General features: G+C 43.4%; 1 protein-coding gene across 1 annotated transcript in view; it reads left to right on the top strand.

Annotated features, from left to right (window-relative positions):
- Positions 1-21,098, top strand: part of MARCHF8 (membrane associated ring-CH-type finger 8) — a gene marked incomplete at its 5' end in the record, with an annotated part of 79,691 nt that overhangs the window by 32,317 nt on the left and 26,276 nt on the right. The window lies entirely within an intron of this gene.

Consider the following 21,098-nt stretch of genomic DNA (forward strand, 5'->3'; position numbering starts at 1 on the left):
GTGGCCCTGCACTCACTCTGGCCTTCTGGAGAGCACTAACTGTTCATTGTTCTCCCCCCGAAATATCCCTTGCTTCAAGTCAAATTCATCTCCTGGTTTCTGTTGGCTTCCTATTTCCCAGGTTACAATGATGGGTCAGAGTAAGAGTTGACTTAGTGATCGTCTGTCCTGTAGGCTGTTGTAGTTATTACAGTTGGACAGAAGCTCTTAAATTAAGAAACGATGAGCCTAGCTGCAGTCAACATCCCTGAAATGGCTTTGTGTATGTGAAAGCTTGGGAGATGCTGGTTTCGAAAGGGCAATGGTTTATAACTGTCCCTGTTGTTTTTCATCAACCTTAAAGTAATGAACTTTGGTGACAAGTTCTTGTTACTATACTCAATCATTGCCACATCAGCATTTTAGCTGAGTGGCTTGCCCCCGCTTGACCAGCTGTTTCAGGCTGCCTGTGTATTTCAACTGGAAACATTTTCATAATGAAAAGACTTTTTATCTTTTTTTTTTTTTTCTTATGGCTGTAAGGGTAAGAGAGCTAAAAACCTGAGCTGTACTTTGAGGGCTCATGATTTACCACAATACTTGTACTCAAATGGCAAACATACTGTAGACAGGCAAAAGGAAAACTAAAAAGATCTCTCTGTCCGTAGAGCTTATTTTGACTGGAAAGCTAATTTTGGCTGTGCGAGGCAGGGCGTTTTGTGTGGATATGAGTTGCTTTTGCATCATGTTTTTTCATGGCATACCTATGATATTTAAACAAATTACAACCCTATCCCAGTTTTAATTATGGATTAGGCATTTTCTCTTCTGTCAAAAAATGCTATGTTAAGTAGAAAGGGGAGCTGAAGAGGGGTGCCAGGACCAAGCCAATTCCTAAGTAAGGTAGCCTTAACCTACACAGTGTGGTTTTAAAATAAGAGGACATCAGTCCTCCTAATAAACTCTAAGCACCGGTGTTGCATATGTTACAGACAATGAGATTTCTAGCTCATTACAAGCTGCATTGTTTTCTATAAACCGTTCTTTTTCTTCTCTGTTTCCCTCAGCTATACTGGGGCAAAGTCCTGTCAGAGGTAAGATTAAGACTTGTCTCCAGGTTATCTAGCATACAGTGTCACTAGCTGTCCTGGGTGGAGAGGAACAGGCATAAAGCAATGTGTGTGATAATTCAAGAAATAAAACAAAGGTAGCCTTTAAAAAAAAATGAATAGAACAAAGGCCAAAGTCATATAACGCAGTAGAAAAATCAAGCCAGGTAAGTGCGGTGATAATTTGCCCCAAATGCAGACTTTTGTATTTTATTTTTTTAAAAGACATGTTCATTTCTTTTAATCTAGAAACTTTGTGTATTCTACAAACTCACCATAATATTATGGTAGAGATTTGGTGGTGGGAGCTAAAGTTCTTTTGTCAAAGGATTTCTGAGATGCAACAGCTGTAGGATGGATGTTAACAGTCTCATTTCTGCAGCCCATTATCTTGAAAGTGGGCAAGGTACAACAGGGACAGGGACATTCCTTGGGTGGGTATGGATGGAAAGGGAATTCCTCATTCTCCTTTGCCGCTAGATATTCTCCCCCAGCCCGTGAAGGAGGACCTTCACTCTACTTTTTCTTGATACTTCAAGACATTAAAGGTTTCTGCAAGTTGTCTGTCATCAGAAGACCTACATTTCTTATCCCAAATTCAAGAAAGAAATGTAAGAGTCATCTTGCCATTAAAACAAACCAAAAAAAAAAAACCCCAAACCAAAAAAACTAGGGGGAGAGGAGGATTGTTTCTTTTGTTTTTCTCTTCCTCAGTTGTATGGCAAGTTATATGGTTTATTACTTTCTCTATCCTCCTTTCCCCTTTTTGCTCTTCTGCTTTTTATTTAAAAGAGTTTCACTTCTGCCATGCCATACCATGTAGCAGCTGCTTTTGATTTGTGGAAGCACAAGTAGATGCCTTCTCACATGTCTGACTCCAGGGAAGATGTTAACGTGCTTTTCACTGAAAGGAAAAGAAAGGTGAACACAGATATATTGGAAATGAAAACAGAGCACCCGCAACATCAAGAAGCGTGAATTTAACAAGGAGGAAACACGAGCTCCTGAGCAGCAGTGGAAGAGAATTTAAGTACGCTCAATGTAATATGAGCTTTTTTGCAAGTTGTCCTCTCCTTTACCATTTTATAGATATGAACCAGTTTTACCTGTCAGCGCTTTTCAGAGGTGATCTCTGACTTTCTGTCCCATTCTTCTCAACCGAGCTTTGGGAAGGTTTAGTTGTCCAAGGCCACAAAGGTCTGACTACAGATAGTGAGTGAGCCTCCTGGTTCCCACGCCCTGGCTCAGAGGTCATCCTAACTTCTGCTCCTCTTCTTTGGTGCTGTCTGTGATACAAATGAAATCAACTACCTTGTCATGAAAATTCAGCTGACACTTGCAGGACTTCTCTTTTGAGAGGGTTTCTTTGGCTTAATTTACTGTAGCCCTTGGGATTCAGCTCTGTCTAATGCAGATTCTTTCCATTAAATTAAATCAAAATGTGGTTTGTAGGCGGTTGGGTTTTTTTAATATATATGTATATAGATGTGTGTGTATATCTTTTAATGCATTTGACATAAATATGGCTGGCAGCTTTTACTCGATATGCCGGTATCCATCCCTCTCAGTGTCTGTTGTCAGGATGCTGTAGTCGTCTTTAAATTTTCTTGTAAGCTTTCTGAAATAATCCCAGCCTTTTGCCACATGTTATGCTTAGCACCGCAGAGCCCTGCTCCTGAATTCTCCTCTTTCTTGAAAGCATCAGTTGAATTTGGCACAGTTTTCCGGTTTCTAAATTACATCCAGATAGGGTGCTCCAGTCATGCTAGGCCCTCCGGCACTTCTAACTCTTGTTAGTGAGTTTAACTCCATATCTTTCAGGGAATAGAACTACCGCTTCTGTAAGTATTTGTTAGAAGGGCCTAATGTCCTGAAAGCCAAATCTAATGCTCCACCTTTGAGGAGTGTTAGCTAGTAGAAAAATAAATTCCTCCTGGATTTAAAATGATTGCGGTCCTTTTCTCTAAAGCTTACAGGAGTTCCTCTTTCTGCCCTGGATTAGATCTTATGAAGACAGCTATGTTTCTGTCCATTCTAGTTTCTTGATATGGAAGTCACCCTCCTTTATGTAGCATCACAACCACCTTTTCTTGTATTGAATTAAAAAGCATTTCCAAATTGTTTTCTGGTGGTGACTGGGAATGATACAGACAAAGACAATATAGATAAAAATGGAAAAACAGGAGAAAAAGGCTGGTTCATGTGGGACAAGCAACAGCCAAGAAGAAACGTTGGTGAGAAGTCACAAGGAGACAGAAGATGCAGGTGTGACATGAGTTAAGATGTGCTGGGGACAGCAAAGGTGGCTGAAGATGCAGTTCATGTGGTCACTGGTTCATTTGCTGTTCTGCTCGCTTTATCGCTCTGCTGCTGAAGGATACAAAGCAATGTTTTACGTGGGGGCTTTGCTGTTTTTCACCCTGTCAGTCTCCAAAGCAGCTCCTACCGTTTAATCCCCTTAAGCCTCTAGTCTCGCACCAAAACATGTCCCTCCTGAAATGTAATCCTCTTACTTCAGTTCCACTGCTATGCTCCAGTTATGCCCGCATGCTTGGGCGCACCGTCAGCAGGGTTTCTGCATGTGCTAAAGGTTGGAAAAAATTAAATATCAAAGAACCTAGATGAGGAGTCCCCACACAACCACTGTCCAAAGTAATGTTTCTTAATCTTGGATCCCAACATCCCAAATTTTTTGGAAAGTCCTGTAGATTCCTTATGCTGTGGTGCTTCACCTGTAAAAAAAAAAAAAAAAAACCAAACAAAAAAACCCAACAAAACAAAAACCCACCATCTTTCAGCATTAATGTATTGTTTGTATTACCATCAGTTTGCTTGCCTCTGTGCACGGGAATGAGGGCGTTGTGGAGCACCTCCTGCATTCTCATGGACCACCATGCTTAGAAATCCAAAGGCCATTGTACAGCCAGGGACATGCAAGAATTTGGGATCATGTTTATGAGTGGTGGGGATAAATAGAAAAGTTTCAGGGGGGAGGATTGGTGGGGTGAGTGAGACCGTTCTTCTGATTGGAGGAAGTACTTGCTACGGTGTAGTTAGTGCTTTGCCAAGTGGTGGGCTCCAAGAGGCAGCTCTTTAGGCAGATCCTGAAGTCTGACAGTCCATGTGAAGATAAACAGGTAGCTGTCATAACTACAGGGTGAACTGTACCTTTTGATCAGTTTTGAAGTGGTTACCTTTTCCAAGTGCCAGTCCTTCCTGCATTTTCCTCTGAGTTGGTTCCCATTGTTCATGATGCTTGTCTTGTTCCAAGCAGCCCTGCTCACCAGCCTCAGGTCTTGCCTGACCTAACAAATGATTTAATCCCATCGATGAATTTCTTCCTGGATGCCTATGAAAAACACAGTGACGTTTGTAACTTCCTCAAAGCAAAGCACTTATGTATGGAATGGTGGCAGGGAGGCAAAGGGTTAAAATGAAAAAGCCGGGAGGAGAACCATCTCTAACACTTAGCCTTTCCTTGCAAATTTACATCAGTCTTGCGTGCCTTTTGTAAGTGTCTGCATTGAATCTCCAGTGTGGGGGAGTCTGAATGTGGACCAGGATGTTCCGGTTTGAGTCTTCATGCTTTCAAGTCTCTGGATTTCGCAGCACAATCCAGTTGTTCTTGCAGGCTGCATCCTTATCCCATGCTACTCTTTCATCAGTCCCACTGCCTTGCACTGCAAGAGGTGGCTCAGGAGCATCTAATCCTTCCCCCTGCACTCCCGCCTTTCCCCAGAGTGCTTATCTTTTAGAGAGTGCCTGCACATTATCTGATATTTCTTTTTTCACCGGATGCCTTCTGAAATGCCCCTTTAAAACTAAAATCTCAGTGAGGATTTTGACATTTTGTAATGTCCAGGTAGGCAATATTGCTTGGCTGGGATTTGGCCTTTAGGAAAAGTGGATTTCCAAAGCAGCGGTTATATATTCTTTAACCTCCTAGAAAACACTTCAGCAGTCATTTCAAATGGGAAGAATAGTACTTACATTTAGGGATAATTTTATCTTTTGAATTTTCAAAACTAAGAGGAATCAGAAATAGATTGGGCGGGGGGGGGTGGGGGGGATGGCAGAGGTAGAAAGTATTGACTGGAAAGTTTGGAAAGTCCAGTTCTGGATCAGAACCTTGTTGTAACGGGATCAGCAAATACGTTGTCAGTGTGATGCCCCAGGTATAAAAGCTGACGATCAGAGGATCCTACCTCGTAAGTGAGTCCTCTCTGCTGGATTCTAAACCCTGTGTGAAGCCCCTATTTATTACTTCAGCTTCTTACTCAGTTCCAAGTGTAGAGCCCAAGAAAAAACAGCCTCCCTAGAGATCTGATTGTATGTATTTTCAGAAGGTATACAGAAATGCCTTTAATCATATAGCAGTTCTGTGTGGGTTTTTACAAGTTACTTTTAAAAAATACAGAATGTATTTTAATAAAATCTATTATCTTCTAAAACAGCTGCAGATTTCATTGATGTCCAGATTTCTGCAGATAACGAATGTGTAAAGCAGTGAACATAGAGAAGAATGAAACCGGATTTTTAAAATCTAGCTTTGGTGGGAGTCAAGTTAAAGGCAGCTTGACAAAAGCAAATCATATCAGCTAATACACTTTTTCTGAAAACTTTGATGCAATTTCCTGTGACAAAAAACCGCCCGCGCTCAAAGCTCTAGGGAACGAAGGGCAGGAGATTTACTGTGAATATGAGACTTATTTATAACTCTTTCCCCTGGGGAAATACACTTTAGAAAATGCTATGTCAGCATGTGTGCAGGAATGCAGTACAGTCCCCAGCAGGTCAGCCAGCGCTCTGACAGCTGCAGTTCATTTTCTGTTCCATAGGAATAAACGCGAGAGGCCGAGGAACCCAGTGAAGTGAATTGTTTAATACCACTCGCATAATATCAGTATTTCTGAACTGATGCGTATGTGTTTCCATAAAAAACTCTGAAACCAAGCAGGATTTTACTGGAACTGGAGCATGAGAGATGCGGAAGGAGAATGAGTAAATGGCTTCAGTTAAGTGGAAAAGCTTCTATTCCAATAGGCTAATGGTCCAAAGATTTTATTTTAGCAGAAAATGCAGGCGTTCCTGGGACTGCGGTGGTAAATTTAGTTCTTACGCAGCTGCTGGCATTCAGCTCATTCAGACACACAAAAACCTCAACCCTCCTTATTAGACAGTGACTGCGCTGAAGTTTCCCAACCGGGTGAAGAGCAGTGCTCTTCTGGAAGGCTTCTTCCCTTCAGGTGGTAGGTTTTGTTAGTCACCCATCTGATTGCCTCGGACAGTCTTCCGTGGTAATCTGATGATTTTAGGATCACAGTGATGGGAAATGAGGCTGCCTACGCAGAGCGTCCCTTTTTCAGCTATAGCTGCCCTGACCAGGAGTGGTCGTTAGGGGTGCCCTGAGCATCATACTCTGTATTCATACCACCTGCTCAAAAAATCCTTTCTTTATTTTCTTTTTTCTTTTTTTTTTTTTAATTCCCTTTTACTGTTTGTTGTCCTTCAGGTTGATTGCCCTACTGTGCTGGGTCACTGGGCTCATCCCAGCTTTATTTAGCCGAAGCAGCTCCAGTGGCTTCGGTGTTGCTTGGCGTTAGCACTGCACAGTGGTCCCTTCCTGCACAGGGGTTCTTCTAGAAGCTCTCCTGCTTCTCCCTGCTGAACATGAAGCAAATGTAGATTTCCATGTGCAAAGGCAAACACGTGTTTTTCAGCTGACTCTTGCCAGAAAATTCTGTCTCGCAATTTCTTCTTTGCTTCTCGGGCTTTAAGGCAAGTCAGTATTTTTAAAACTACTGTAGGTTCCAATCTGCTAAAGTGCGCCTACCACCAGTTGCAGTTGCTGAAATACTTTTTCTCAGATCAGGATGTTGATAGTGGCTCAGTCTGAGTCTTCCTGAGACCACAGGCATTCCTTGTTGGTTTTGGTGGGACCACTGTGTCCACATGGTTTATTGCTTCCTCCAGGAAATAATTCATCCAAGTGTATGTGTCTTAGCCTGCAATAGCTGGCTCGAGTCACCTGCTTCCTGGTGTTCTTCTGAAGGTGTGGGACACAACTGTGAAGACTTGTTACGTAGCTACATGTCTTTTCTTCACCTTATTACTTCACCTTCTTACTTTTGCATTTCTGCAGCATCTTTTAGTAACAGAGGCTGAACTCCTCACTTGATTGACATTAGTGGTGGAATTCTCCCTGACTTCTGTAAAGCCAGGATTTAACTTCTAGTGACCATATGCAAAAGCTGTTAACCTGCCATTGGTTTTTGTACTGTTTCAGTATTCGCTTCCACCCATTCCTTCTCCATGTTGGCATTTTGTTTGCTTTGTTGACTGCTGCTACATTTTGAAGAGAGAAAAGATCTCATACGGTCTCCTTTTCAAGAAGCACTGCTGCTGAATACAGAACTTTTACATACAGATGTCCCTGACAGAGTGGGGCTCACCATTTTGCTTTCGGTGCTGTTCTGGAAGACTTTCCCCTTATTCTATCTGGCCACACCATCTTTTTTTCTTCAATAACTTCTTTAGATAAAAAAGTAGAAATGACCTTTCTAATTAATCTCCTGTAGGATTTTGTTTTCATCCTGTTAGCCTCCTGTGTTGCGCTTATCTTCTCCAAGAGTAGGAAAAGTATGGAAAATGTAGAGTATCTACGTCTTCTGAATACTTGTCTCCTACCAAAATTATTTCTTTAATCAATTTTCATTTGTGGGCATAAGCAATTGTGACAGACATAGTGAAGAAGGTGGGAACATGATGTACACGTATACCAATAATCAATATCGGTAAACTGGACAGCATCAGCTGTTAGATGTGGATTTAGGTGGTGGTAACTGACTTGCAGGTAGATGCTGAATTCTTATCCTGCTCCTGCATCAGGGACCCACTTAATGAGTGATATACAGAAAACACTAATGGAGCACATTAAAATTCTGCTTCTGTCCTTTACTTTCCCTGCACTTTCATTTTGCTTCCCTTGATATCTGCGATGTGTGGTGGTGTACTTTCCGTGTTCCCGCTGTATGGTTAGAAGGTAACCAGAACAAGCAGAATTTTCTCCTATGAGTAACAGGTCCTAAACATCCTCGGAGTGAGGGCGCCGGAGTATCTGCTTGTGACTGAAGAATGCAGTATTTCTCAGCACACCCCTTGTTTGCTGATTTCTGAAACTTGTTTATCTGTGACTCTTGGGGAGCCTGCACCCTCCGTTCCTTTAATGTTACTGAATGTGCTGACATTTCAAGTGCAGCACCCCAAATGTGGAAATGAAGTTAATGACTACAGATTTTTAGGCTAAAAGAGAAGTACATTTAGAGTGTGTTAAATCCTCTGTGTTTAAGGGAAGAGGCTTTTGCAGTGTTTAGCACCGTGCAAGTCATAGAATTGCTTTATCAGTGAGAAATGGCCGTCTTGAGTCACTGTTGTTCACACAGGTCTGTGAACAAAGGGAATGGTCCTGAAAGACAGACCTGTCAAAGCAAGAGACATACATTGGCCTCTTCAGGACTCAGTTTTGCAGAACGCCCTGAAATATGCGATTGCAAAAAATGTCCTGGCTGGGCTGCGCTGTGGGAGGGGGTGGCTAGCGATGGCATAGGAGGCTGGAGATGTAGCCAGGTGTTTCAAAGCACTGCTGTACCGGGTGGCATAGCACCAAACAGTGCAGAACATTGGTAGAACCAGTACGTGCTCATGAATGATGCCCCCAGTACTGGTCTTCTGCCTGGTCCCATGTAGCCGCCTCTGGACACGCAGTAGTTGGCTGCATCCCCAAGCATCAGGTGAGGCCCCATGTGAGAGCAACTGTGCTTCCCTGACAAAATGCTGTAAAATGCTCTTGGGTTACTGGTTAGAGTAGCCTGTTACAGCTAGAGAGTTTTTGCCTGTGTTTCTCATATCAGGGGTTGTGTTTTGGGGAAAGAGAGGGTAGTTGGCTGTGTGTGTGCTTTCTGTATGTATTCTTAACGTATGTAAGCGTGTGCATTCGCACCTGGATGTTCTTTAAAGGACTTGGAGTAAATAGCCAGTTGACACCTGAATTTCCTCGATCATTAGCCAGGAGACATTCAAAACCCGCCTGGACACTGTCCTGTGCAACCTGCTGTAGGTGACCCTGCTCTGACGGGGGGGGGGGGGGGGGGGAGGTTGGACTAGATGATCTCCAGAGGTCCTTTCGAACCCTGACCATTCTGTGATTCTGTGTAACTCTGAACGATCACTTAATATAATTTTTGTTAGCGGATTTATGCTTTAAAAGATTTTTGTTCTGCAGTTTAAATTCACTACCCTTTAAATGAAGAGTGCCTTTTCTTTTAGCTGTGAATCATCTTTCTTCCCAGAGCAGTGTTTTCCTTAAGTAGTTTTGGTTTATTTCTGTAAGGATGGTTGAATGTGTTGTTTTTCCTACATATTATTATTTACGTGTTCTCTGACCTTACAAGCAATTGTTGTGAGAACGGTAATGTATTTAAAGCTCCCCAGGACATCACAGGTTAGATTTTTACAAGGATCTCACTCTAACCAGTGTTTAGCTAAGTAGCTTTAACGGGATCCATAGGGCCCAGTTCCTCATTTACCTAAATATGTGTGATCATTTAACACTGAGTTTGAAATACTGCGGATCGGAATATTTTGCAGACTGCACTGAGAGTAATGGCAAGATGAAATTTCAGGCAAAACCAAGCTGGTCTGTACTGAGCAGGTATTGATACATACAAGGTCTGATACATACAAGTGCTCTTTCGAGAGCTCCTTTGTCTGTCGTGCTTTTGGCCATATCATGTTGCCAAAAATATCCTGAACACTTTCCCAGCATCATTTGGGAAGTGACTTCTCTAGTTGCTATAGGGAATATAATTTGCCCTTATGATAAGTCTGTGCAGTCAGAAATAGGTTAATAAGCAATCTTACTTAATATCTTAAGATGGAAAGAGAGGAAAAGAAGATAAAATCCTTGAGCAAAATAGGAACCTGAAGTATCAAGTTTTCTTTGGGAAGTATCCTGTTTTCTAGTATTGCTCTGAATCTCTTTTTAGATTCAAGAGGTCTTTGTAACCTTGGCTAAGAGATGATTCTGTGATTCACTGTTTTAACAGTATACTTGGATGGCATAACATGAGTTGGAAATCAGAGAAGCTTTGTGGACCTTCTTAGCTGAGCAGAGGCAGTGATCCAGGCAAGTGCATCGCGTCCGAGTGGCACGGGACGTGCAGACCGCGCGGCCGCCTGCCGCCCTGCCCGAGGAGCGCCTGCGAGCACACAGCCTGGTCCTGCAGCAAGCGGCTCAGCCTCCAAAGTCGCGTAGACCCCGAGAAAGGCCAGCGCTCCTGAGAGTGCATCTAGGCTGCAGGCTTCCCGTGTCTGCTGGCAGCTCGAGAAATGCCAAATTGCCAGTTGCCTAGAGGGTTTTTTAATCTGTGAATGTTTAAAATAGTCAATTGCTTTGGCATATTGACATGTGTAGTGTACCAAGAGAATTCCAGCAGTTGCATTAAACGCAATTACTTCACAAAAGATAGAATGTTATTCCTTTTAATCTGTTTATAATTGCCGGCTTTATCAGCGTTTGCATCCCTCTTTCTGCTGTTAAATACATTAAATTGTTTGAAACGTCATTTTTGCTGTCACACAGGTAAGCCTAATGCATACTGCATCCATTATCAAGAAAGGTGTATATTTTTGGATCATATCTTTTGTAGTTCATATAATTTGTTCTCTGAGGGAAGGATTCATTTTTATGTGTTGCATCACATAAAGGCGTGCATCCATTTCGGGCAGGTTGTCTGGCAACAGCGAGATAAGAACATCCATAAAACATGTTGGATGCCAAACTTTGCCATTTACTTTTTTTGTTAGAAATTGGGCACGTGGCATGTGAATATAGTAAGCGTGCAAATGAATGTAATTTTAGTGAAATGTACCAGACTGATGGTCTTGTGCAGAAATTAAAACTTGCTCTTCCAGGTGAGGCAGCCTCAGCTCAGCAAGAGGAAGGCTTTTATGACATCCTCTGGCCCAAACAGTTGAAAAGGGGAGATGGAGATCAGATCTCCAGTTTGAAATGGCAGCTGGGAATGCAGGTTGTCCATAAGCAGATGCACTTTGCATAGAGCCTTTGGAAGTACGAAGCAATGCGAAAACCAGAAAAACGGTGTGTTGAAAAAAAGTCTGGATACCAAAGCCATGGAGAAAAGGGCCTTCTTGAAGAGAATGATCTCCTAACCTTGTCCAGTGTATGGTTAGACTCAAGAATGGATCGAAGCATTGTATCCTACATACTCCTAAGACTAAACTGGCAAGATTGAGCACACAGCAATACTCAATCAGTAAGGACTTACAGACGGGTGGACCATATCTGGAACGTGTAGGGACCTGCCTTCCTGTCAGGTTTGCACAGTATCACGCACATCCATGCAAACTCTGAGAGGTATTCACAAGGCAGACTGGAGACGGAGCACATTGTGCTTCTGTCTATGGTGCAGACATAGGTAAGAGATTCTTATTTAATTTCAGCATTCTGCTGTGTTTGCCTTGTTCTTTGAATTTCCTCTCATTTATATTTCTTGTTTATGGTCTGTTAGCATCCTTGACTCCCCTCCCCAAACCCCCATGGGACCTGCTCTTCGAATTCCTTGAACTCTGCCATTAAAGCCATTCGGTCTGTCATCTTTTCCCTTCATTGGTCTTTTTTTTTTTTTCTTTGTTATAGCCATATGATTTTGTGATTTTGTTTCTGTTGCTGATGTTCTCAGGCTGTAAGTTCAGCACCTGGAATAAAGCTTGTTAATTCTCCTATGTTTTACTTCCAGCCTTGTTTTTTGCCTTCAGGTTGTTTTTCCGAGTTTGTCTGCCACTATGTGAAGTGGCTTGATGTGATACATGAATAAGCAAGTTAGTGAGCTGAGTAATCCACAGAGAACTTGCTATAGATTTGCTGCTGTGATGGAAGATGTGAAATCTTGTATTGGGGTTCTGCACTCATTCACGAATTGCTGGTCCCTGAGACTCAAGTGGGATCATCCAAAACCAGGAGAAACTGGACTAGATGGATAGGGCAGATTGTTTGGATTCCTTTTTCAGTATTTATACTGGGTCTCCAGGAAGGCAAAAAAGGAAATAGGTGGTGTGATTTCCATCACCCACCTTGGTTTCCAGTGTCTGGGGATAAATACTGCACAAGAGCAGAGATGCAAGACATAGATGCCATTACTGTTCTTTGATTAGACGCCATTATTCTTCCTTTCATTACTCTTCTAGTTGCGTGCAAAAATCATCGACGAACCTTGATGATATTTCACAGTATCACAGTATCACAGTATGGTAGGGATTGGAAGGGACCTCAAAAGATCATCTAGTCCAATCCCCCTGTCGGAGCAGGAACACCTAGACGAGGTTGCACAGGAAGGTGTCCAGGCGAGTTTTGAATGTCTCCAGAGAAGGAGACTCCACAACCTCCCTGGGCAGCCTGTTCCAGTGCTCTGTCACCCTCACTGAGAAGAAGTTTCTTCTCAAATTTAAGTGGAACCTCTTGTGTTCCAGCTTGAATCCATTACCCCTTGTCCTATCACTGGTCGCCACTGAGAAGAGCCTGGCTCCATCCTCATGACATTCCCCCTTTATATATTTATAAACGCTAATAAGATCACCCCTCAGTCTCCTCTTCTCCAAACTAAAGAGACCCAGCTCCCTCAGTCTTTCCTCATAAGGGAGATGCTCCACTCCCTTAATCATCTTAGTTGCCCTACGCTGGACTCTCTCCAGCAGCAGTCTGTCCTTCTTGAACTGAGGGGCCCAGAACTGGACACAATATTCCAGATGCGGTCTCACCAGGGCAGAGTAGAGGGGAAGGAGGACCTCTCTCGATCTGCTAACCACCCCCCTTCTAATACAGCCCAGGATGCCATTGGCCTTCTTGGCCACAAGGGCACAGTGCTGGCTCATGGTCATCCTGCTGTCCACCAGGACCCCCAGGTCCCTTTCCTCTACACTGCTCTCTAACAGGTAGCTCCCCATCCTATACTGGAACCTGGGGTTGTTTCTGCCCAGATGTAGGACCCTACACTTTCCCTTGTTGTATTTCATTAAGTTATTCCCTGCCCAAATCTCCAGCCTGTCCAAGTCTCTCTGGATGGCAGCACAGCCCTCTGGCGTGTCAGCCACTCCTCCTAGCTTAGTGTCATCAGCAAACTTGCTGATAGTACACTCAATTCCCTCATCTAAATCATTAATGAATATATTGAATAATATGGGCCCCAGTACCGACCCTTGAGGCACTCCGCTGGTTACCGGCCTCCAACTGGACTCTGCCCCATTGACTACGACTCTCTGGCTTCTCTCCTTCAGCCAGTTCGCAGTCCACCTAATTATCCGGTCATCCAGTCCACACTTCCTCAGTTTAGCCATGAGGATGCTGTGGGAGACCGTGTCAAATGCTTTACTGAAGTCAAGGTAGACCACATCCACCGCTCTGCCATCATCCATCCACCTCGTTATTTCCTCATAAAAGGCTATGAGGTTGGTCAAGCATGACTTCCCCTTGGAAAAGCCATGCTGACTGCCCCTAATAACCCTCTTATCCTTGATATGCCTTGAGAGGGCACCAAGGATAAGCTGCTCCATCAGTTTCCCAGGGATGGAGGTGAGGCTGACCGGTCTATAGTTACCCGGGTCCTCCTTCTTGCCCTTTTTGAAGACTGGAGTGACATTTGCTTTCCTCCAGTCCTCAGGCACCTCGCCCGTTTCCCAAGACTTGGTAAAGATGGTGGAGAGTGGTCCAGCAATGACTTCAGACAGCTCCTTCAGCACCCGCGGGTGCATCCCATCCGGACCCATGGATTTATGGATGTATGAATTTCATCATATTTTATGGACAAAAATTTGAAATGAGCAAGGCTTAAGTTTGCCAAGCACTGGTTTTACAAACTGTTAGTTTATTGCTCTTCCACGGGACCTGGTGACTGCCAAAGAAATAAAGGCCGTATTCAATTGATATGATGCAAAACACCATTTCCTACTGAAGTAATTAAATGTTGGGTTCTGTCAGCCACAAGATCTAGTGCTGACAAAGCTTTTGAATTTAACAATCCATTGGTTTTGACAGGTGAAGAAAATAATTCACAAAGCCTTCTCCCACTTCTTTTCTCTCATTGTATCCTCTTCAGACAACTAAGTGTCCATGCCAATCGTGTTGGCAACAAGAACAACCCCTCTCCCCAAACCTAAAGCTTACGTTCTTTTTAATTACTGCTGTTCAGGTATAGGGTTGCAGTGCAAGGTTTGCATAAATTCTGGGAAGACGTTGTTGGGAAATCCGACACAGTTATGAAACCTGAAGGAGCGCCTGGGTGTGTATGGCTGCGTGTTTGTATAACAGCTGGGCGTTCATGCTCTGGTCATGGGGCCTGGTGGAGGAACTGAGCTTCATTCCTGACTTGCTGCTTTGTCCTGCAAGGGGCATTCGGCTACGCGGCACTTCAGTACCTCACCATTTCAGGCAACGCTATTCTGCGTCCCATTCTGTAATTCTCATAAGATCTAAGAATGAGAATTGCTGTATGAATGGGAGCAATTATTACTTATTCATTATCGTCTGCAAAGTTTTTTATTAAGGAAAGCAACCATTTACCCAGAAGACTTTGTTGAAATGGTGCCCGTGCCACTCACTGTTGATAACAATAAGTGATTCTACTGCATATCGATCTTGTGCTTAAACTGTCATTGTAAAATGCAATTGTAATGCACAAAATGAGATTAAAACGGCTTTCAGATTCCAGGTCGAAAACCACAAGTAGGCAGTACCCTGGCCAGTCTGCCCTGGTTTGTTTAACTGTGCCTCTCTTGGGTTGAGGCATTAGTACTTACCTTGTAGGGATCTGTGGCTGAGGCATTGCAGTAAGAACATCATCGAAACAAAGGGCTCTGCTCTTCATTACTGAGATTTTAGTTGGAGAACTGTTACCATGAGGTGAGGATCTTAACCCACCATATCATGTAAGATAATGTAACATAAAAGTTGTATTGCAAAATGGAGAATTATTGTGCTCTCTCAGGTCACTGGTGCATCAGAGAATTAAGACAGCAGGCATGTGCTAGGTTCATGCATAGCCATTGGTGGCTTGAGAAGGAAGGAGGACCCTCCTCTGGTGCCCTCTGCCCTCCTTTCCCAGAGCTAAAGAGAATAAAAATCACTTTGCCTAACCATTGGAATCTGGCTTGCAGTTTCTTCTCCAGATCTATGAGCAGAGATAAAGATGGGTTTAGTATTAGCCATACTTAGGACTGAATGTAGGTGTGTAGTCAGGGATGTAGCCAGAAGGCTACACAAGCTACGAGACTGCTTCCTCTCTTGTCTTCTATTTACCTGCCTTAATGACTGAAAACCAAAATGTTGGAAACACAAAATCCAAACCATTTTACCAAGATATTTTCCTCCTTCCGTCCTGGCAAGTACACCCAAGTTGTATTCCTTTAGGGCGCCCGCTTGCTGAGGCTGCATTAGGTCTACAGCTGAGTCTGGAGAACGCTCAGCGTGATGCGTTGGTATTGTGAGTGCACAAGAGCAGCTGTGGCTGCCTGAGTTGTTATCAGGGGGTGGGGACCCTCCTTCTGGCTCAGGTGATAGGAACTGGTGTTTTGGGGTTCACAAGGCTTCTGGGTTTGACTGTGTAAGTTACATAGCTGGTGTGCTTAGTGGAAAACGGGTATGTTATGGTGGGGAAGCAAGGGTAAAATTACTTGCAGTGCTGAATATGGAAGACTGAGGTAAAAGGGAGGATGGGAGGGAGGTGTCAGCTTCTAGATCTCTGAACTGTGAAGGGAGAGGTGTCATGCAAGAGTAACCAAGGAATGGTGGCAGAAGGGAAAATGAGCCAGCAAGGTGGAGAAGACAAGATGAAGAGCCCTGCAGGAAAGCAGGTCTGAGCTAAAGCAAGCGCTGAAGGAAGAGGCAGCTCTGTCTCTCACAGCAGGGAGCAGATAGAAAAAGAAAGGAAAGTTGGGAGGGGGATTCAGGCAATTTCAAGTAAGCACACCCAAAGTTTAGAGAAATGTGTCACTGTAGGAATGGGTAGCAGTTTTTCTGTTTTTCAGTCATTTCCCTGCCTCTGTCTTCCTCTCTGTTTCCCTAGAGCCGGGCTCTGACGGGGACCTCAGAGCAGCAGCTGGCAGTGAGTGGCTCAGGAGAAGTTACAAGTTGCACTTGTAATTTTTTCCTATCTAGATTTTTTTTTTTAAGTGCCTGCCAGGTGGTTCTAGTTGAGTAGGATGATTTTGAAAAGCAGGATTCCCATTATCCCATACAGAAAGACTGATCTGCTAGAGTGACACTTGCTTTGACTGGTGATAATTGTGTGGTCCATGCTGGCAGATGTTGCACTTGTCTTGACCTTTCATTCAAGTGCAAAGACTAATGCTTTTGCAAGAGGGAAGGAGAGCTTGTTTGGAGCTGTAATTACCAGACTAGAATATGTATTACTGTGCAATGAGAACATGCTAGAAAAAGCCTCTAAAGACCTTTATTTGTTGGGTGGTGATAGTACCGTAATAGAAGCTTAGCCTTGCCGCTCCCATGTCAGTGTTAATTTGTGAATAATTGGTAGAAGATCCCAGGATGAATGTACTAGTGATGGATATAGTGGGAAAAGTGAGATTTTGTTTGTTTGCCTTTAAAATAATTTTTATCTATTTAATGTTTCTGTTCCTCACTTAGTAATTGTGCCTGACATTAAAATCTACCTATTCCGGGAACTCCTTCCATGGCTTTATAGCTCTCTTCTATCTTAATGACTGGAAAACATACAGCATCCTTCATGTATCGCAGGATGGTAAGCGCTAGCGAGCACTGGCTCTAATTAACGGCTTCCACAGTGCTTTTTCCTGAAGGATAGATGGTTATTATTTTATTTGTAAAAGATAGTTTAACGGCACAGCTGGACTTCCTCAACTGTAATACTTAGAGGTGTTTCTGTTGCTGTTTAATGATTTTAAAATAATAATAATAATAGTAATTTTTTTGGTCCTGTGCAGAAGCTGGTAAGAAAGCACTGTATGTTCCTTCAGTGGAGGTGCTACTTGAGTGGTCATAGTGAACTGGAAATTGCGGTTGCACAGTGAAACTTGGTTGCTTATCTGTTTTCAGCCCAACGCATTTTGAAGTCTGCGTGTACGTAAACTGTGAGACTTGGAGCGGCTGTTTCAAAAAATGTTCCCAATTAGAAGACAGGCTGAGACAAGGTCAGTTGATGTCCAGGGGCTGAAGCAGTTTTCTCTGGGTGATGGGGCTGCTTGGTAGCTGACAGGCCAACCAGACTGGAAAATTTGTGTATATTTGCAAGTCTGTGTTGGATCTGGTAGTGGCTATTGGGTCAGTTGTCACTCCTTGAAAATATGGCTGACTTGGTGCCCCTCCTGCTTGCCAGTAAGTAGCCCATTAGAGTACAGAATTTGGCCAACCTGGGCTAAGGCTGTAGTGAATTTCCTGTTGACTTTATGGAGGTACCAGCTTTGCGTGTGTCATGGTTTAGGCCAAAATCCACTACTGGGGACCTGAAGAACCCCAGATGGGACTGACAGATGCTCCCCTCTACCCCTCTTCAAAGAGAGAGGCAGAGGAGGAAAGAGACTTGAGTTTAGAAGGAACTAAACTACTTCAATGAAATATTAATAATAAAATAAAAAGAAATAATGAAAAATATACAAAACCTATCAAGCTCCCGAGATGACAATCAAGTCACCGGCTGGCACTGGGGCAGTCCCAGGCTGGACTCAGTGACGGACGGGAACTGGATTCCGGATCTGCATTCAGGATCGGGATCACAGGTAGACGAACAGAGTCCTCCTCAGACGTCGGCCATTGAAGGAGAGCTGACCCTTTGATCCCTCAGCTTTTATACTGAGTGTGAGGCAGATGGGATGGAATACCCTGTTGGTCCGTTTTGGGTCACCTGTCCTGTCCACTCCTCCCCGCAGGTGGGACCCCCCTATGCTTTTCCGCTTCCGACCCTCCAACGGGGCAAATAACAAAGTTGGTTGGCCGTGGGGGTTACAGCAATAAGTATAAGCGAGAGCCTCTCTGCACACCACGCCTGGGCATCAGCTATAAACTTTGGTCTGATCACTCTGAGAGGGTGAACACTGTCTGCACAATATGCAGTTAATTTCAGTCGTTAGAAGAGGCCCAGCTAAGAAGCGAAGTTACTGAACAAAATTGGTCCTGTTTTACCTCAAACCAGGACAACGTGGTAAAGAAACTGAAATGTGAAAGAGCACTTAGGTGGCTAGGAGTTCTTTAGAAATATCACCGATACTTCAATATATGTGTGCATGCACTTTGTAACCCTTAAGGTATTATTTTTTCAAGACTGCTTTTTTGTTTAAAAATTATCACTCTTTCAATAACGAAACCAACTGTTCTCAGTCGTCTGCTGACTGAAACCTCTGATAGGTATGTTTCCAACCTTAGATCAATAAAGATAATATGAGCATCTGTCTCTTAAAGGCTCCTGGCATCCATCAGATAAAATGAGCAAAGCAGAAAGACTAATTTCTGTGGTGCGGCTAAGTGTATATTTGCTCTGCATCATTTACTGTGTTCTGCAAATATAGGTCTTGTCCTCCAGCCTGTTTGTGCTTATTGAATTTTAGCACATCCTTCTCAACACAGGTGCCCGCCTGAGTTCAGTCATGCTCCCTTGCAGGCATCTTCTTCAGCGAGACAGTGGTATTTTAGGGAGCATTGAGTTAATGTGAAGAACCTCTGCTCCGTCTAATTTTGTCTTTAGGAATTTCACCTGGAAGGCTTTGACACCTAGGGCTGGATTTGAGACTGTCACCTGTGTGGAGCTGTATGTGTTGCTTCAGGCAGGCTTCTTGGCCACGGGTCCCACTCTTCACTACCGTTTTTCCTTGTCCCACATAGCCTTGCTTTGTTTACCTCCCGTGCATCCCTAGAAGGCCAAGCACAGCCTGCTTTGCCCCACACCTCACACATATGCAATGACAGGTCTTCTTGCCAGCTTGTGTTGGTCTCTTTTCGTCATAGCTTAAGAACATGTCCCTGCCCCCTTTTTTCTTCCTCCCGTCTTCTGTAGCTTCAATGAACTTCTTTTTTTTTTCTCTGTTGCTATAGTTACACTGCCTTTGATGAAATCAGCTAGGTCCTTCCCTTACGGTTGGAGTCAATTCTTAGCCGTACTGGTTCTGGCAGTAGTCCCATCCCATGTTAGCCTTCACATAAGCATCACGTCCATATTTTTGGGGGGGGTCTTTACGTGTGTGTTGCTGTTCCAGGAATACGGTTATCACTGTAACAAAAGCTCATAGTCATCTCGAAAATCAAACTCAGCCTTGCAGTATGCAAATCTGGCGTTCAAGCCAATGGTAGTTTAGACCACAACTATTACAGACCTTAAACTGATCCTTGCTGATTTTTAGTTTAGCCAGCAGTCAAAACTGGCAGGGGGGGTCCCTGGTCGCTTCTCCTCTGTTCTTCTGAAACACTGTTTTACTGTCTTCTGGGTACTGAAACTCCTACATACAGAGGATTTCAGAACGCTGTATTTGCTTCCTCATGTTTTTAAGGGAGGAAGTGCAATTTATATCCATCAGCTGAGGCAGAGCCCAGGACTGCGTTGAGAGGCAGCTGGTGGTGGAAGGAAGGGACTGCCCGCTTTTCTAAGCGCATGCTGATCTCTTTTGTCAACACAAAGCGTTGAAGCTGCTCTGGGTCTGTGCTGTAGGAAGAAGTGTCTGGGAGAACAGGGATCTCCAGGTATGGGTGTAGCATCTCGGTGCCCAGCCAGCTGGGCTGACTTGATGTGGGCTTTGGTCACCGAAGGTTGCTTGAATTGTAACAAACCACAGGCAGGAGGTCTGGAACCAGTGTGCTATATCCAAGCTGGTCTAGGATTAACTGCGGTTGACTGTTTTGGGGTAGGTTTTTTATGTCCCCATTTGTTATACACGCAGGACCGAAGCTCTGTCTGGTCAGCCAGTGCCAGTGAGAACGGGAAAAGGGTGCTGTCAAAGTGTCTCTGTTAGGTTAAATTCTCTTCAGGAATAAAGGTGAAAGAGTTTGGTTCCTGAAATCCCATATTAAAAGATGTGCTTCTAGAAACTCTTACCCAACATAGAGCCCATAGGAGAAAGTAGTAAATTTACCCTTTTTTTCAGAGGGTTTAAATCTCAAACCCAGTTGCATCCTAGCTTCACAGACTGGTTATAGATACTGATCTATAACCAAACGTTATGACTTGCCCTGTTTGTAATATTTGTGTAGAAAAAACATATTTCTTCTTGGATTTTATTCAGAAAAATTTTTGCAGATCAATTTCTAGGCTCTTCCCAGTGGAGCAATTGTGTCCGGTTATACTTATGGTAAACTGATGTTCAGAAACTGGGAACCCTTACAGGATGAAATATCTTGGTGAAACCTAGAGTTTATTTTGGTAGGACTGGTAGGTAAATGTCATCCTTATCATTCAGGGTCTGCATGTGGAAAAGTGAGTAGCAGTTACAGTCGTCACTGATTTCAGTTTTGAGAATTGCAGCTTCTGCATTTCCATCTTGTGTGATGTTTCCAGTTTAATTCTGAGTTCTGTGGTAAATAGGAAGTTCCTCAGTAATTCTGCGTTTTCTCCTGAAATGTCACACATGCATTTATTCACAATTGTTTCCGGACATCACTGTGATACTTTTGCTTTTCTTTAAGCAAGAGCTTTCAGTTTTAGTGGTTGGATGTTTGCCTTTAGATGTAGATGAAGCAGGGATGAGAAATATCCTTTCCAAAAGAGATGCCATCCTGAGAAAAGGGCTTTGCAGTATTCATAGAGAGAAGAAATCATTGTTCTAGTATTTCTCAGTTTGTACCTGTCTTGCCTATGTGATTTTCTGCAAGGTAATATCTTGTTAAGTAAACAAAGCAATTTAGTGATTATCATAAATCGGGCTGATGTCAATAGAAGCATCCTTAAAATCCACAGCTGTAAGACTTTCTCCGTAGAATTT

This window comes from Vanellus vanellus, assembly GCF_965231255.1.
Source record: "Vanellus vanellus genome assembly, chromosome: 7".
In the NCBI taxonomy this organism is placed as follows: Eukaryota; Metazoa; Chordata; class Aves; order Charadriiformes; family Charadriidae; genus Vanellus; species Vanellus vanellus.